Source organism: Callorhinchus milii, unplaced genomic scaffold, assembly GCF_018977255.1.
Source record: "Callorhinchus milii isolate IMCB2004 unplaced genomic scaffold, IMCB_Cmil_1.0 Scaffold2, whole genome shotgun sequence".
NCBI classification, from domain to species: domain Eukaryota; kingdom Metazoa; phylum Chordata; class Chondrichthyes; order Chimaeriformes; family Callorhinchidae; genus Callorhinchus; species Callorhinchus milii.
In genome coordinates, this window is record NW_024704743.1 from 85,654,958 (window position 1) to 85,666,585 (window position 11,628).

The window sequence follows — 11,628 nt, forward strand, 5'->3', positions numbered from 1 at the left end:
AGAAGACATTTTGTTAGCAGTATCACACCTTTGGTTTTGTATAATAATAATCATCATCTTTAAATTTGATATAGCACCTCATCACATTGTTTGAGATGTTGTTGAGACAGCTTCACAGAATATACTGTAAAGTGAATTGATTGTGTTTTTTGTGGGAAAAACGTGGCAGCCAATTGCACACAGCAGTGACCCGCAAATAGTCGTGGATTGAGTGATCAAATTATTTTTTTTTTTTGAAGGGATTATTAACCCTGCAAAGCCATTCGCCAATTGACTAACAACTGGGTTCCTATTTACTGCTCAGTAAACAGAGGCATGTGGAGTAAGGAAACTTGCCTAAAGTTTCGCCCTGCCTGTGTATATAGTATTGATGTACTGTGCTGAATCGCAGACCTGCTTAGCGTTGCTTGAAAAGCCTAGATTCATAGAACACACCATTTCAAGCTTTTGTGGCAGACATCTATGCAGGAAAACAGCTTCGGAAAATTGCAAAAGGCATTAGGGAAAAAAATAAAGTGTATAGCTCATCTAAGTATCCGCATGTCAAAAAAGCGCCTCTCTGCAAGAGGTTCGTACTGAATTTAGAATAAATCTAAATCTGCAGTCTTTTTTTCTCAAGTCTTAAAATATCAGGACTGGTTTCAGAATAGTTATTAGCATGAATCACCAACCAGCATTGTGCTGAAATAGTAACAGTGCTTTGTTCTGCTGTTTCTAGACCTTTACCCATCAATGTCTCAACCATAATCGGACTATCTATGTTCAGGCAGTGGCTTCAGGATGCACCCTCCAGGGGAATGAGAAATTGTTCTTGTTTATTCAATGCCAATATTCATTTTTGCACTCATTTTCTCAGTTGAAAATAATTATTTAAACTTTATAGAATCTTTGTTGAGGCCATATTTGAAATGGGATTGGGTGGAGGGTTACAATCAGAGTTCCTTAAAAGATCACTTGGATAAGTGGAGATGCCTTCAAGTAATCAAAAATAATCTTGCTCTTACCTCTGTAGGAATGGGAATCCTTAGGAACACTTTAGAAACATTTAGATAGTCACGTACAAGTTTACGAGAGAGTGCCCTTAGGACTCCCTGACTCACTAAGTCAGACATCAGCCATGCATGAAATTGATAAATGGATAGCACTTTCCAATTGGGCACTTCAATTTTATATAGACTGCAAAAAGACTCCTAACAGGACTACCTTTCTTTTCTTACTCATCATATTCTTCTCAAAGTGATGGTTGTTCTCAATACAAGAACAACAACTTGTATTCATATAGTGCGCCTCACGCAGCGGAGCACCCAAGTGAAATACCTGAGTCTGACTTTATATCAAATCCTGTTTTAGCTAGTTAAACTCCATCAGTATCTGAAAGCACACTCCAGTGCCCACAAAGCTTGACTCTTGCCAACCTGCGCTTAATAATCTCCAGAACAGGTAAGTAATGTTTCTCTCCAGGAAGAGACTGGCATTCCATTCAGGCACATCAAAATTTACATGTAGGTGGTATGCATACGCCAAACCTATCAGACCTCAAATGTCCTGATTCTGTTAGTCATAATTCTGTGATTCAAAAACATAATTATTGGTGGTCATCAATCCCTCTAGTTCAACCGTTTTAATGTTTCTGGCATTTATGTATTTAGCTACAGCTAATTTTGTTTTCTCTGTCTGGCTTGTCTGGTCTTGCTATCTACCTTTGATCTTTTTGTTATTGATCTAATTTGCCTTTTTTTTGGCTGTTACGCTCTTCACTCCGACCTTTAATCAATCTTTCCCATTTCCTGATTATCAGCACTCCTTAAATTTGTACCAGTACATTTACTCACCTCCAAATCTAGTTTAAATGAATCCCAATTGCTACATTTATCTCCTGTATGTTAGCTCAGCTCGCCATCTAATTAGGTGTAGACCATCCTTCTTATGAATGTACATTCAACTTGAATTTTGCAACTAATTCGATTCCTGTGTCCCCAAGTATATTCGATTAATTAAGAAATAAATAATCTGAAGGTAAGATATAAGATAACCATGTAAATGATTAACCAACCTGCAAATTAGACCCCATTGTTCCAGCAGATGATTTAAAAAAGTGAAGAGCAAGTTTTCCAATTAATAGTAACATGAAGATTGGTATGAAGGTATCATTTTCATGTGATTTGATGGTTTCTCATTGAGAGTGTTTTGTCTATTTTTAGGATATCTGCAGAGTGGCCAAATATAACATTCCATACAATTACCTCATTCATGTAATCTGCTCTGAACCATAGAAAGCATATATTGTAGGATATAGAATTGTGAGGATGAGGAAAAACAAAATGCACCCCCAGATCAAATAAATATTTTTATGATTTGTAAGTTCCAGGATTTCCCTTAAACTAGTAGCTAATAACCCTATAACAATGAATCTTTGGTTTTGTATCAGTCTGGTAGAGGGATTTGCAGCTCTTAACAAACAATACTCCCTTAGACAAACAAACAGAAATAAAAAATATTCTCCTGAATCCGTTTACTAAGTTTTTGTAGGTGCTCCAGAATCCAGGAATAATAATATAATCAATTTTACAGTATGTGATATAAAACCCAGAAAAGACAATTGCATTTCATCCAACCAGTTATTCAACACATTAGCCAAAGGATTTCTGTCCCTACTTCTTGTTATTCACAGTAATATTAACTTTATAATTAGAGCAAAACTGGATAGGATCAAGAAAAGTAACAAGTGATTCATTGTCTCTAACATATAGGTTCTAGGGTAGAGAAATCAGCATCTCAGTGAATTAAATATCCTGGCCAATATTTTATTCCTCAGATAACATTGTCATTCACATCATGCATGGCTGCAAATGGGACATTGCTGTGCACAAATTGGCTACCATGATTGCCTATAATATACAATCACTACAATATCCTGTGAAGCGCTTTGAGATACCCTCACAACATGAAAGGGGCTATATCAATGTAAGGATTGTTATATTAAGAAATGGATCCATATGAGTTTTAAGGATTAATGAGTGAATCATGTGACTTGATACACTTAAAATATTCTTAAAATTGTGTGTGAAATTTTGAGTTATTCTAAAACTTAACGAATAGTTTACTTGTTTTTGATTCTTGAAGCCATTTCTCAAAAAACAATCCATATACTATATATCCTAGCCTATTATTAGAGATGTGTGATCAGGAGAGAGAATGACCATATTTGAATCCTTTTAAGCACCCGTTTTGAACCCCACAATGTTGATGATTTCTCAGCCTTGATATTCAGGGTTGATGCAAAAATGGAAGAGAATATGTTTTCTAACATCTTTGCACCAGCGGAATTTTATGGACAAGCAGTCAGCGAATTATTTTACTTGCTTATGCCAAATAGTCATATTTTACATTTTATCTTTTCCCTCTTCCAGTTAAAAGAGAGTTTGATTTCTCCTTTAAATCATCAACAGCAACTCGCATTTATATAGTGCCCCTCTTAGAAGCATCCCAGAGTACTATAATCAATATCTATCATCGAGCTACAGGTAGTATGAATAAATAGAAGAAAAAAATCCTCATTTCAAAATGATCTTCTATTATAGCCATTGATAATGGGTTCACTAACAGAAGAACAGCCAAACAGCTGAATAGCAGGAATTATTTATGACCTAAATACCAACCAAATTGAGATCTGAGCCAAATATCCTTCATCTTATTTCGAGTTGATCCAATTCCCTTCCAAAGTGCAAAGGCGAATTTAATGACTTGCATATGTCACCCAGTCCTCTACCTTGCTAGCACAAACCAGCAGTCATGATAAGAAAAATCCATATAATATTTAGCAATTAGTTTGTCGTTGGAGGCTCACAAAAATAGCTCCATAAAGCCTTATATCCAAGGGAATTACCAAGAAGTAACATTTGCAGTTGTTAGAACAATTATTTCATCAAAACCCAATTCACACCTTAAGAGATGCATAGATCTAGATGTTCATTGATTCATTCTTGCAAGGAGATGCTTTCTAGTTTTCTGAATATGGAGGTTCAACAGTACAGTACTTCCCAATCCTTCCACTTTTCTCAAGGAGAGTGAGCACTTGGTTGCAGACTATGTTACTCACTATCGACTTTTACTTCAATGCCAAAGAAAGAAAAACCTTGAAAACATCAAACTAAGAAATAAATTGAAATATTTATAAATCACATTGAGTAGTACAACCTCTTCTGAATTATATTGATTGAACTTGGATTACATTTGATATGACACTGAAATTTTGGAAAATTCAGAAATAAGAACAAAGAATTGGTGTACTGCATAGGATTTCCTAAAGTGAGAAGCTAGGTGAAGGCTGAAAGGCTACAGTGAGGTATATCAGCAGAGTTAGAAAGAAAAGCAGAAATATTGTAAGAAGCAATTAGGTATACGCAAGTTTAGTCTTTAAAAATAGATCCTTCAATGGGGAGCTGGCATGCACAGGCATAGTGGACCAATTGTCCTTCTTCTGTGCTAAAATTCCTGATTTCCTATGTAGACTGTACGATGATAATTATAATCTTTGCATTTGATATAGCGCTTTTCACGTCTTCCAGACGTCTCAAAGCGCTTCACAGAATATACTGTAAAATGAATTGACTATATTTGTGGGTGAAATGCGGCAGCCAATTGAACACAGCAGTGTCCCACAAATAGCAGTTGATTGAAGTGACTAATTTATTCTCGCTTTTTTCTTGAGTGATTATTATCAAGTGTGTGGAGTAAGGAAACTTGCCCAAGGTTTTGCCCTGCAGGGAATTGAACCCAGGTCTCTCGCTTGCGAGGTGAGTGGTCTAACCACTGAGCTACAGCACGATGTAGCAAAGTTGAGGAATGTAAAGGTTCCATATTTTTGAAATTGTGGAAAACGATGAAATCAAATGTGAGAGTGCAATGAATTTGGATTTCAACACAACATAATATGCATAGGGCAGAGGAAATCTCTGAGAGCTGAATGGGTTAACTTACAAAGACAGAAATAATTTGATTATATAATGCTTTGTCATAATAATAACCATTAGATTCGGTATAGCACCTTTCACCTCACGAAGATGTCGCAAAGCACTTCATAGGATATATTGTAAAGTGGTGTGACCATTTTGTGGGCAAACACATCAAAACAGCTCAAAGCACTTCATTTAACTTTAAGCGTATTTTTGTAGGGAAATGCCTCAGGTTTTTGAGGCGGCAAGGCCTCACAAGCAAGCATGAGGTAAATGAACAATTAATCTGGACAACTGTTGGCTAGGACACCAGTAGAACCTCTTCTTTTCAAATAATAATAATAATAATAATCCTTTCATTTGATATAGCGCTTTTCATGTCGGGAGGACGTCCCAAAGCGCTTCACAGAATAAACTGTAAAGTGAATTGACTGTATATTTGTGGACGAACGCGGCAGCCAATTGCGCACAGCAATGTCCCACAAACAGCCGTAGATTGAAAATGACCAATTTATTATTGTTTTGTTTTGGAGGGATTATTATTAGGCATAATGTCATGGAGATCTTTAGCGTATTCCTGAAAAACAAATAGACGTTTTGCATATTGCTTTAAGGCTAAATTGGCAACTGGACATTGCCAATGAGCAGCAAGCAGGAAGCATAAAATGATTCTGGCAAAGTGACTGGGCAGAGTGTTGAAGATAGTGTAAGTGTAAGGTTGAAATAAAGGAACTATTGAATCTAAACTGTGTTGTAAATTGATAAATAATGCAGACAGAATCACGATTCAACTGCTCTTCCAAAGGACAGCACATCTTCCCAATACTGCACTGGAGCATCAGACTTTGAGATTGATTCCCAATGTGGGGCTTGGACCCACAACCTGAAAAACAGCTATCACATCAAGTTAGAACAATAATAAGACAAAATCGTCTTATTGGCTAAAACTAGGTGGAAGTTTAGGCCTGAGGTTATAAAAATCAGTTTTGTATAGAGGCCAATATCATGTTTCATGTGACTGGAGTACAGTGATGGATTATGGATATAACATATCGTTTCAGTGAATGTTTGAGATTTATAATATGGACTTATGAAACATTTGAATGAGTACTTGAGGTAACTCAAGGCTTTGAAGTGTGGCTGATTATTATGGCCCTCAATCACTATCCAAATGTCACAAGGTGATTCTTCCTCACGGTTTCTGATTGGTATTAAACTTCTTCCATAATTGGTTCATTCCTCACCCCAGTTTGCGGGCTTTAACATTGCTGGTCAAGAATATAAAACAGCAAAGAATGCATAGGCATTATTCTGCTCTTCATGAATAATGCCAGAACTTGGTTAACGGGGCATTGAGGAGAGTCTGGTTACCCTAGCAACTGTTGCATTTTAGGATTCACTTCAGTTGAACAGAGCAATTCTGAGAATCCAGGCCACCTTATAAATATTCATCTGAACATCAGCGAGACAAATAAAGTACTTCTTATTAATATTCTACTTAAATAATATCAGAACAGATAAGGTCATTCTTATTGAAATTTGTTTATAACTGATGTTTTAGCTCTTCTCCAACTTGAACCATTGAGAAAATATTGAGGGAGACTTTAGTAGAATTTGTTGTGAGGTTTGATTCTACAAGAAGTTGCTTTGAGAGACTAAAATCCTGATATTTCTATACTTGATGGAAGACTTGACAGAATATGCCAATATGCCAAATGAATATCCTTATCATACATCCAATTGCTGCTTGTAACTACATTATTCCTTACTATGTAAACGGGAGTAAACGGATAGGTTAAGCACTCCAGGACGCTACCCCACATGAAGGGCACTATATAAATGCAAGTTGTTGTAGTTGTAGATTCAAATCAACTTTGTGATTTGCCAAATGATCTCCTGCTGGAGAGGTGGAGCGGGGGGCATTTTAAAAAGAATTGGATGAGCACATGAATCGGAAGAGCATTAGAGATCGGGGGAAAGAGCAAGGAATTGGGATTAGGGTGATGGTGTCTGGAAGAAGCAAACACTGATGCAAAATTGTGGGCCAAACGGATTCCTAATGTATCATACACTTCCATGGTTCTGTGGACAATGTCTCTTGATTTAGCACTGCTGTTCAATGACCTTGATAAAACATTCCATGTGAAACTCCCAGGTCAATAAAAATAAAGAGACACTATCTTCTTGCTATCTTTATGTCAAAATGTTTGCAATAATTTTTTTTCAGTTTTGTGGGAAAATAAATCCAGGAGGAGTTGAACATAACTTTTATAACAGATCAATCATGTGTTGTTCACTCACTGCACCACTTTGTTCATTGCATGCTTGTGATGCGATGTCCCATCAATAGTGCAATGGGAATGCACTGCAAAATAGTGAACAGCCCATAATAACCCCAAACAAAGTCAGAAGTACATGGAGTATACTATATTTCATTGCAGTTCAAGTCAGCATGATTTGGAGTTTTTAAGATGTCTTGCTGACATGATAAGGCACCACATCAAATTGCAAGATTTAAACATTTGGGGAAGAAAATAATAATAATAATAATAATCCTTGCATTTGATATAGCGCTTTTCACGTCGGGAGGACGTCCCAAAGCGCTTCACAGAACACACTGTAAAGTGAATTGACTATATTTGTGGGCGAACGCGGCAGCCAATTGCGCACAGCAATGTCCCACAAACCGTCGTAGATTGAAAATGACCAATTTATTATTGTTTTTGGAGGGATTATTATTAGGCTGTGTGGAGTAAGGAAATTTGCCCAAGGTTTCGCCCTGACCTGCCTGGAATTGTACTCAGGTCTCTCGCTCGCAAAGCGAGTGCTCTAACCACTGAGTTATTCAATTAATTTTCTCCCCACTGGCTTATCTATCCACCACGCTATCGGAGCTGCCCCACCAATCATTTTTAATTAAAGTGGTGCCCATTGGTGGAAGAGCCAGTACTGATGCATGGACTCTAATATCGAACATCTCAAGGACTTTACAGGTAATTGTTGTTTCGTCCACAAAATACATGGTGAATCCATTTTATAGTATGTCCTGTGAAGCACTTTGAGGCGTCTCGAAGATGTGATTAGACGCTATATCAAATGCACGGATTATTATTATTAACTGTGTATTTCTAGGCAAACGCAGCAGCCAATGTGACAAACATCAATCTTGAGGTATGATTTCAAGGGGGTACTCACGCACAAATGCCCATTCTTTGTGTGTAAGATGAGTAAAAATCTATTTTTTTCTGATGATTTTTGTCAGTTACGATCGATTATGTTTCTAAACCAAATTTTACTTTCTGCCAAATTTTGGCAAATTGTCAAAAATTATCAATTTATCTCTGCTTTGTGTCTTTTTTTTTTAAAAAAGGATAAATTGACAATTGTCCCAGCAATTTCTCTGCTGCCCAAGTAGGAAGAAGTTTATGTTTTAGACGTAACCCATTGGTAAGTCACTTTCAGTATTAGCAGTGTTTTTAGGCTCCCCTTTCCCTAAGCTAACCATTTCAGCACTTAGGACATCCTCTCAATGTGAAAGGTGCTATATAAAAGTACATTTGTATTGTATTTTCCCATAACATTTCTAATGATCCAGCTGTGTTTGTAGTTTTTTTTAAATTCTTCACCTTTTGGCAACATAAAAAAATTATACTTAAGCCTCTCAATGTGTTTATATTGGCTTGGGGAACACCACAAAAAAATACAAATATAAGTGTTTACCTATTTTCAACAAATCCAGGAAAGCCTATTCATGCGTGAATAAAGACAATGGATGTTGGTCGATTATCTAACATTATCTCACAGTGCTGTACTGCCGGCCTTGCCTGATATTCAAGCACGTGCACTTTCCACAGATATCATTACAAGATCACAAGATTGGTTTGGATAAAGAAGGCCCTTCAGCCTGCTTGATCATATTCCTCCAGAACACCCACCCTACCACCCCCTATCACAACATCAAGCTACTTTTTAAATGAATCCAGTAATCCAACCTCTAACATCGTTCCTGGCAACCTGTTTCATTTGTTGATTACGCTCTGTGTAAAGACAAACTTCCTGGTGTCTGTCCGAAAATCACCCTTTGCAACTCTAAACCTACATCCACTTGTTCTACTGGCTGGATGTATCCTAAAGTACTGATCTGGAATTACACTTTCAATACCATTTAAAATTGTATACACCTCTATGAGATCCCCTCTGAGTCATCTTTTCGTAAGGCTGAAAGCCCTAGCTTGTCTAACCAATGCTCATAGTTCATTCCTCTAACATGAATCAGGAGCAGGGTAGACCTTAGGTAAGTTTTTTTCTCTTCTTAGCAATGGATCACTGATGCAAACAAACTGATGTGATTATTACTGCCCTGCTGAGATTAACTAATTTAACACTTACTATGGATTAAATCTGGATTTTTGTGATTTGTATGGCTCACTGGGACACCAAACTTAATTATAGATACAAATATTAAGGTATAACACTATTTCAAACATACTGAGTTAAGTATTTGGACTGGGTCTTAACTTTAATCATATGTGAAAATCTGGATTTCAGCCACCTTTCCATTTTTGCCATTATCTTCAAGCCAGTCCCAAATTGTCAGTATTACGGATATTGTTCCCAATTGCAGACAACATCATGCCAGTGTCATTCTACCAGTCAAATTCAAATTGAATTAAGCCAATAATCCATGAAGCAGCACAGAAATGCCATTCTCTGTGATATGGAACAACGAGGCACCCATCAGTGGTCTCAGTCAACTTCACATCCAAAACAAATCGATAATTATTGACTGATATTGCCGCATCACATCTGTTATGAAGCATTGCATTTTATCACCTCACTGATTCAATTGTAGGGAATCTTTGTGTGTCTGCCTGTGGGGTCTCCATCTATCCATTTCTTTAAGCTGTTCACTTATTTCCCTGTTTTTATTTGATTGTCTTCAGTGTTCCGCTTCATTTGAAGTACCAATTGCCTGAGAGGCCTTTTACATTACATTTCATGCTGGGACCACACACCACAGTGAAATTGTTTTTTGCTTGTACAGTAAACTGAAACATACGGTAAGAAAGATAAGCTCTGGAGTCAATCACGTGGTTTAAGTGGAGACCTGTAGGTTAGTGGTTAGAAGGACCACAAGCGAGAGGACTTGGGTTTGATTCCCAGCAGGGCAACATCTTAACCAAGTTTTCTTACTCCACATGCCTCTGTTTACGTAAGCAGGAACCCGGCGGATGGCTTTTGCTGGGATAATAATCCCTTAAAAAAATAATATTTTGGTCACTAAATCCACGACTGTTTGTAGTACACTGCTGTGTGCAATTGCTGCTGTGTTTCGCCCACAAAATATATAGTCAATTTACTTTACAGTATATTCTGTGAAGTTCTTTGATTCGTCTCAAAGACGTAATAAGGCGCTACATCAAATGCAAGGATTATTATTTTAAATACTGGAAATCACAATGGAGTGAAAGATGTAGACATGGATTTCAAAGGATAGATTGGTCTGCAATGAAGAGTTCCTAAGAAAGAAACATTCCAAATGATTACAAGTGCGCACAACTTATTAACTTTATTACCTTCATTATTTTAACCAATCTGTCTTGTTTTGAGAGAAAAATAATCTGAAGTGGGTGCCAGCGCTCTTGTGCTTCTTCTGATTTTTCTCCTCCCCCCATCCAAATACTGATCTCTGTTCAGTACCTCTCTTTATTAACACCAGAAGATCACAGATTGCAAGTTTTTCTCTGTTGCTGAGAGCTTTAATCATTCCAAATATATATACATAAATAAAATTTGTCACTCACTCCATGGCTGCTTGTGCAACATAACTGTGCACAATTGGCTGTTGGTTTCGCCCACGAAAAACATAGTAATTTCACTTCATAGTATATTTTGTGAAGCGCTTTGAGACGTCTCCATGACATGATAACAACAGCAACAACCAAATTATATTTGTAAAGCGCCTTTCACGCCGGGGGGACGTCCCGAGTCGCTGAACATAAGACGTGGAAGGATTACATAATATATAGCATTTAGGGGAGAGATAAATACAACAACAACAACAACAAGATTGCATTTATAGAGCGCTTTTCACGTCGGGAGGACGTCCCAAGGCGCTGGACAGTTGGGTCAGGACCCGAACAGGGGGGAACTGGTCAGGGTGAGGGGAGAGAAGGGAGGGAGCGAGGAGGGGGTAGAGAGTCGAGAGGGGAGCTGAAAGCACGGTTGAAGAGAAAAATAATAATTCTGGGATAATGTTTAGGTTATGTGTCTCAGTTCCGAGAATGCATATATTTTAGTGAGAATTATCAAGGGAATATGTGATATATTAGATAGACAAACAAACTTCTGGCTTGTTGCAAGAAGTCAGACACTAGGATGACAGCTACACCGAAAACTTTCAGCACTTACCAAAGAAAGACTGAGTACATATAGATTGAAAACATATATCTAAATCTCTTCAACTAGTCATGACTAACTTACATCATGGACACTTGTCTAATTTTCTGCACAACCTTCATTAGACTACAGAGATGTCAGCTTAGTTAACTTGGTAGCACACTCATATCTGTGTCTGAAGGCTGTGGGTTCAAGTTCTCTGTTCCAAGATGACAATTCAGTGCAATGTTAGAGCAGTGCTGCATTATCACAGGCGCTGCCTTCAGATAGAGAC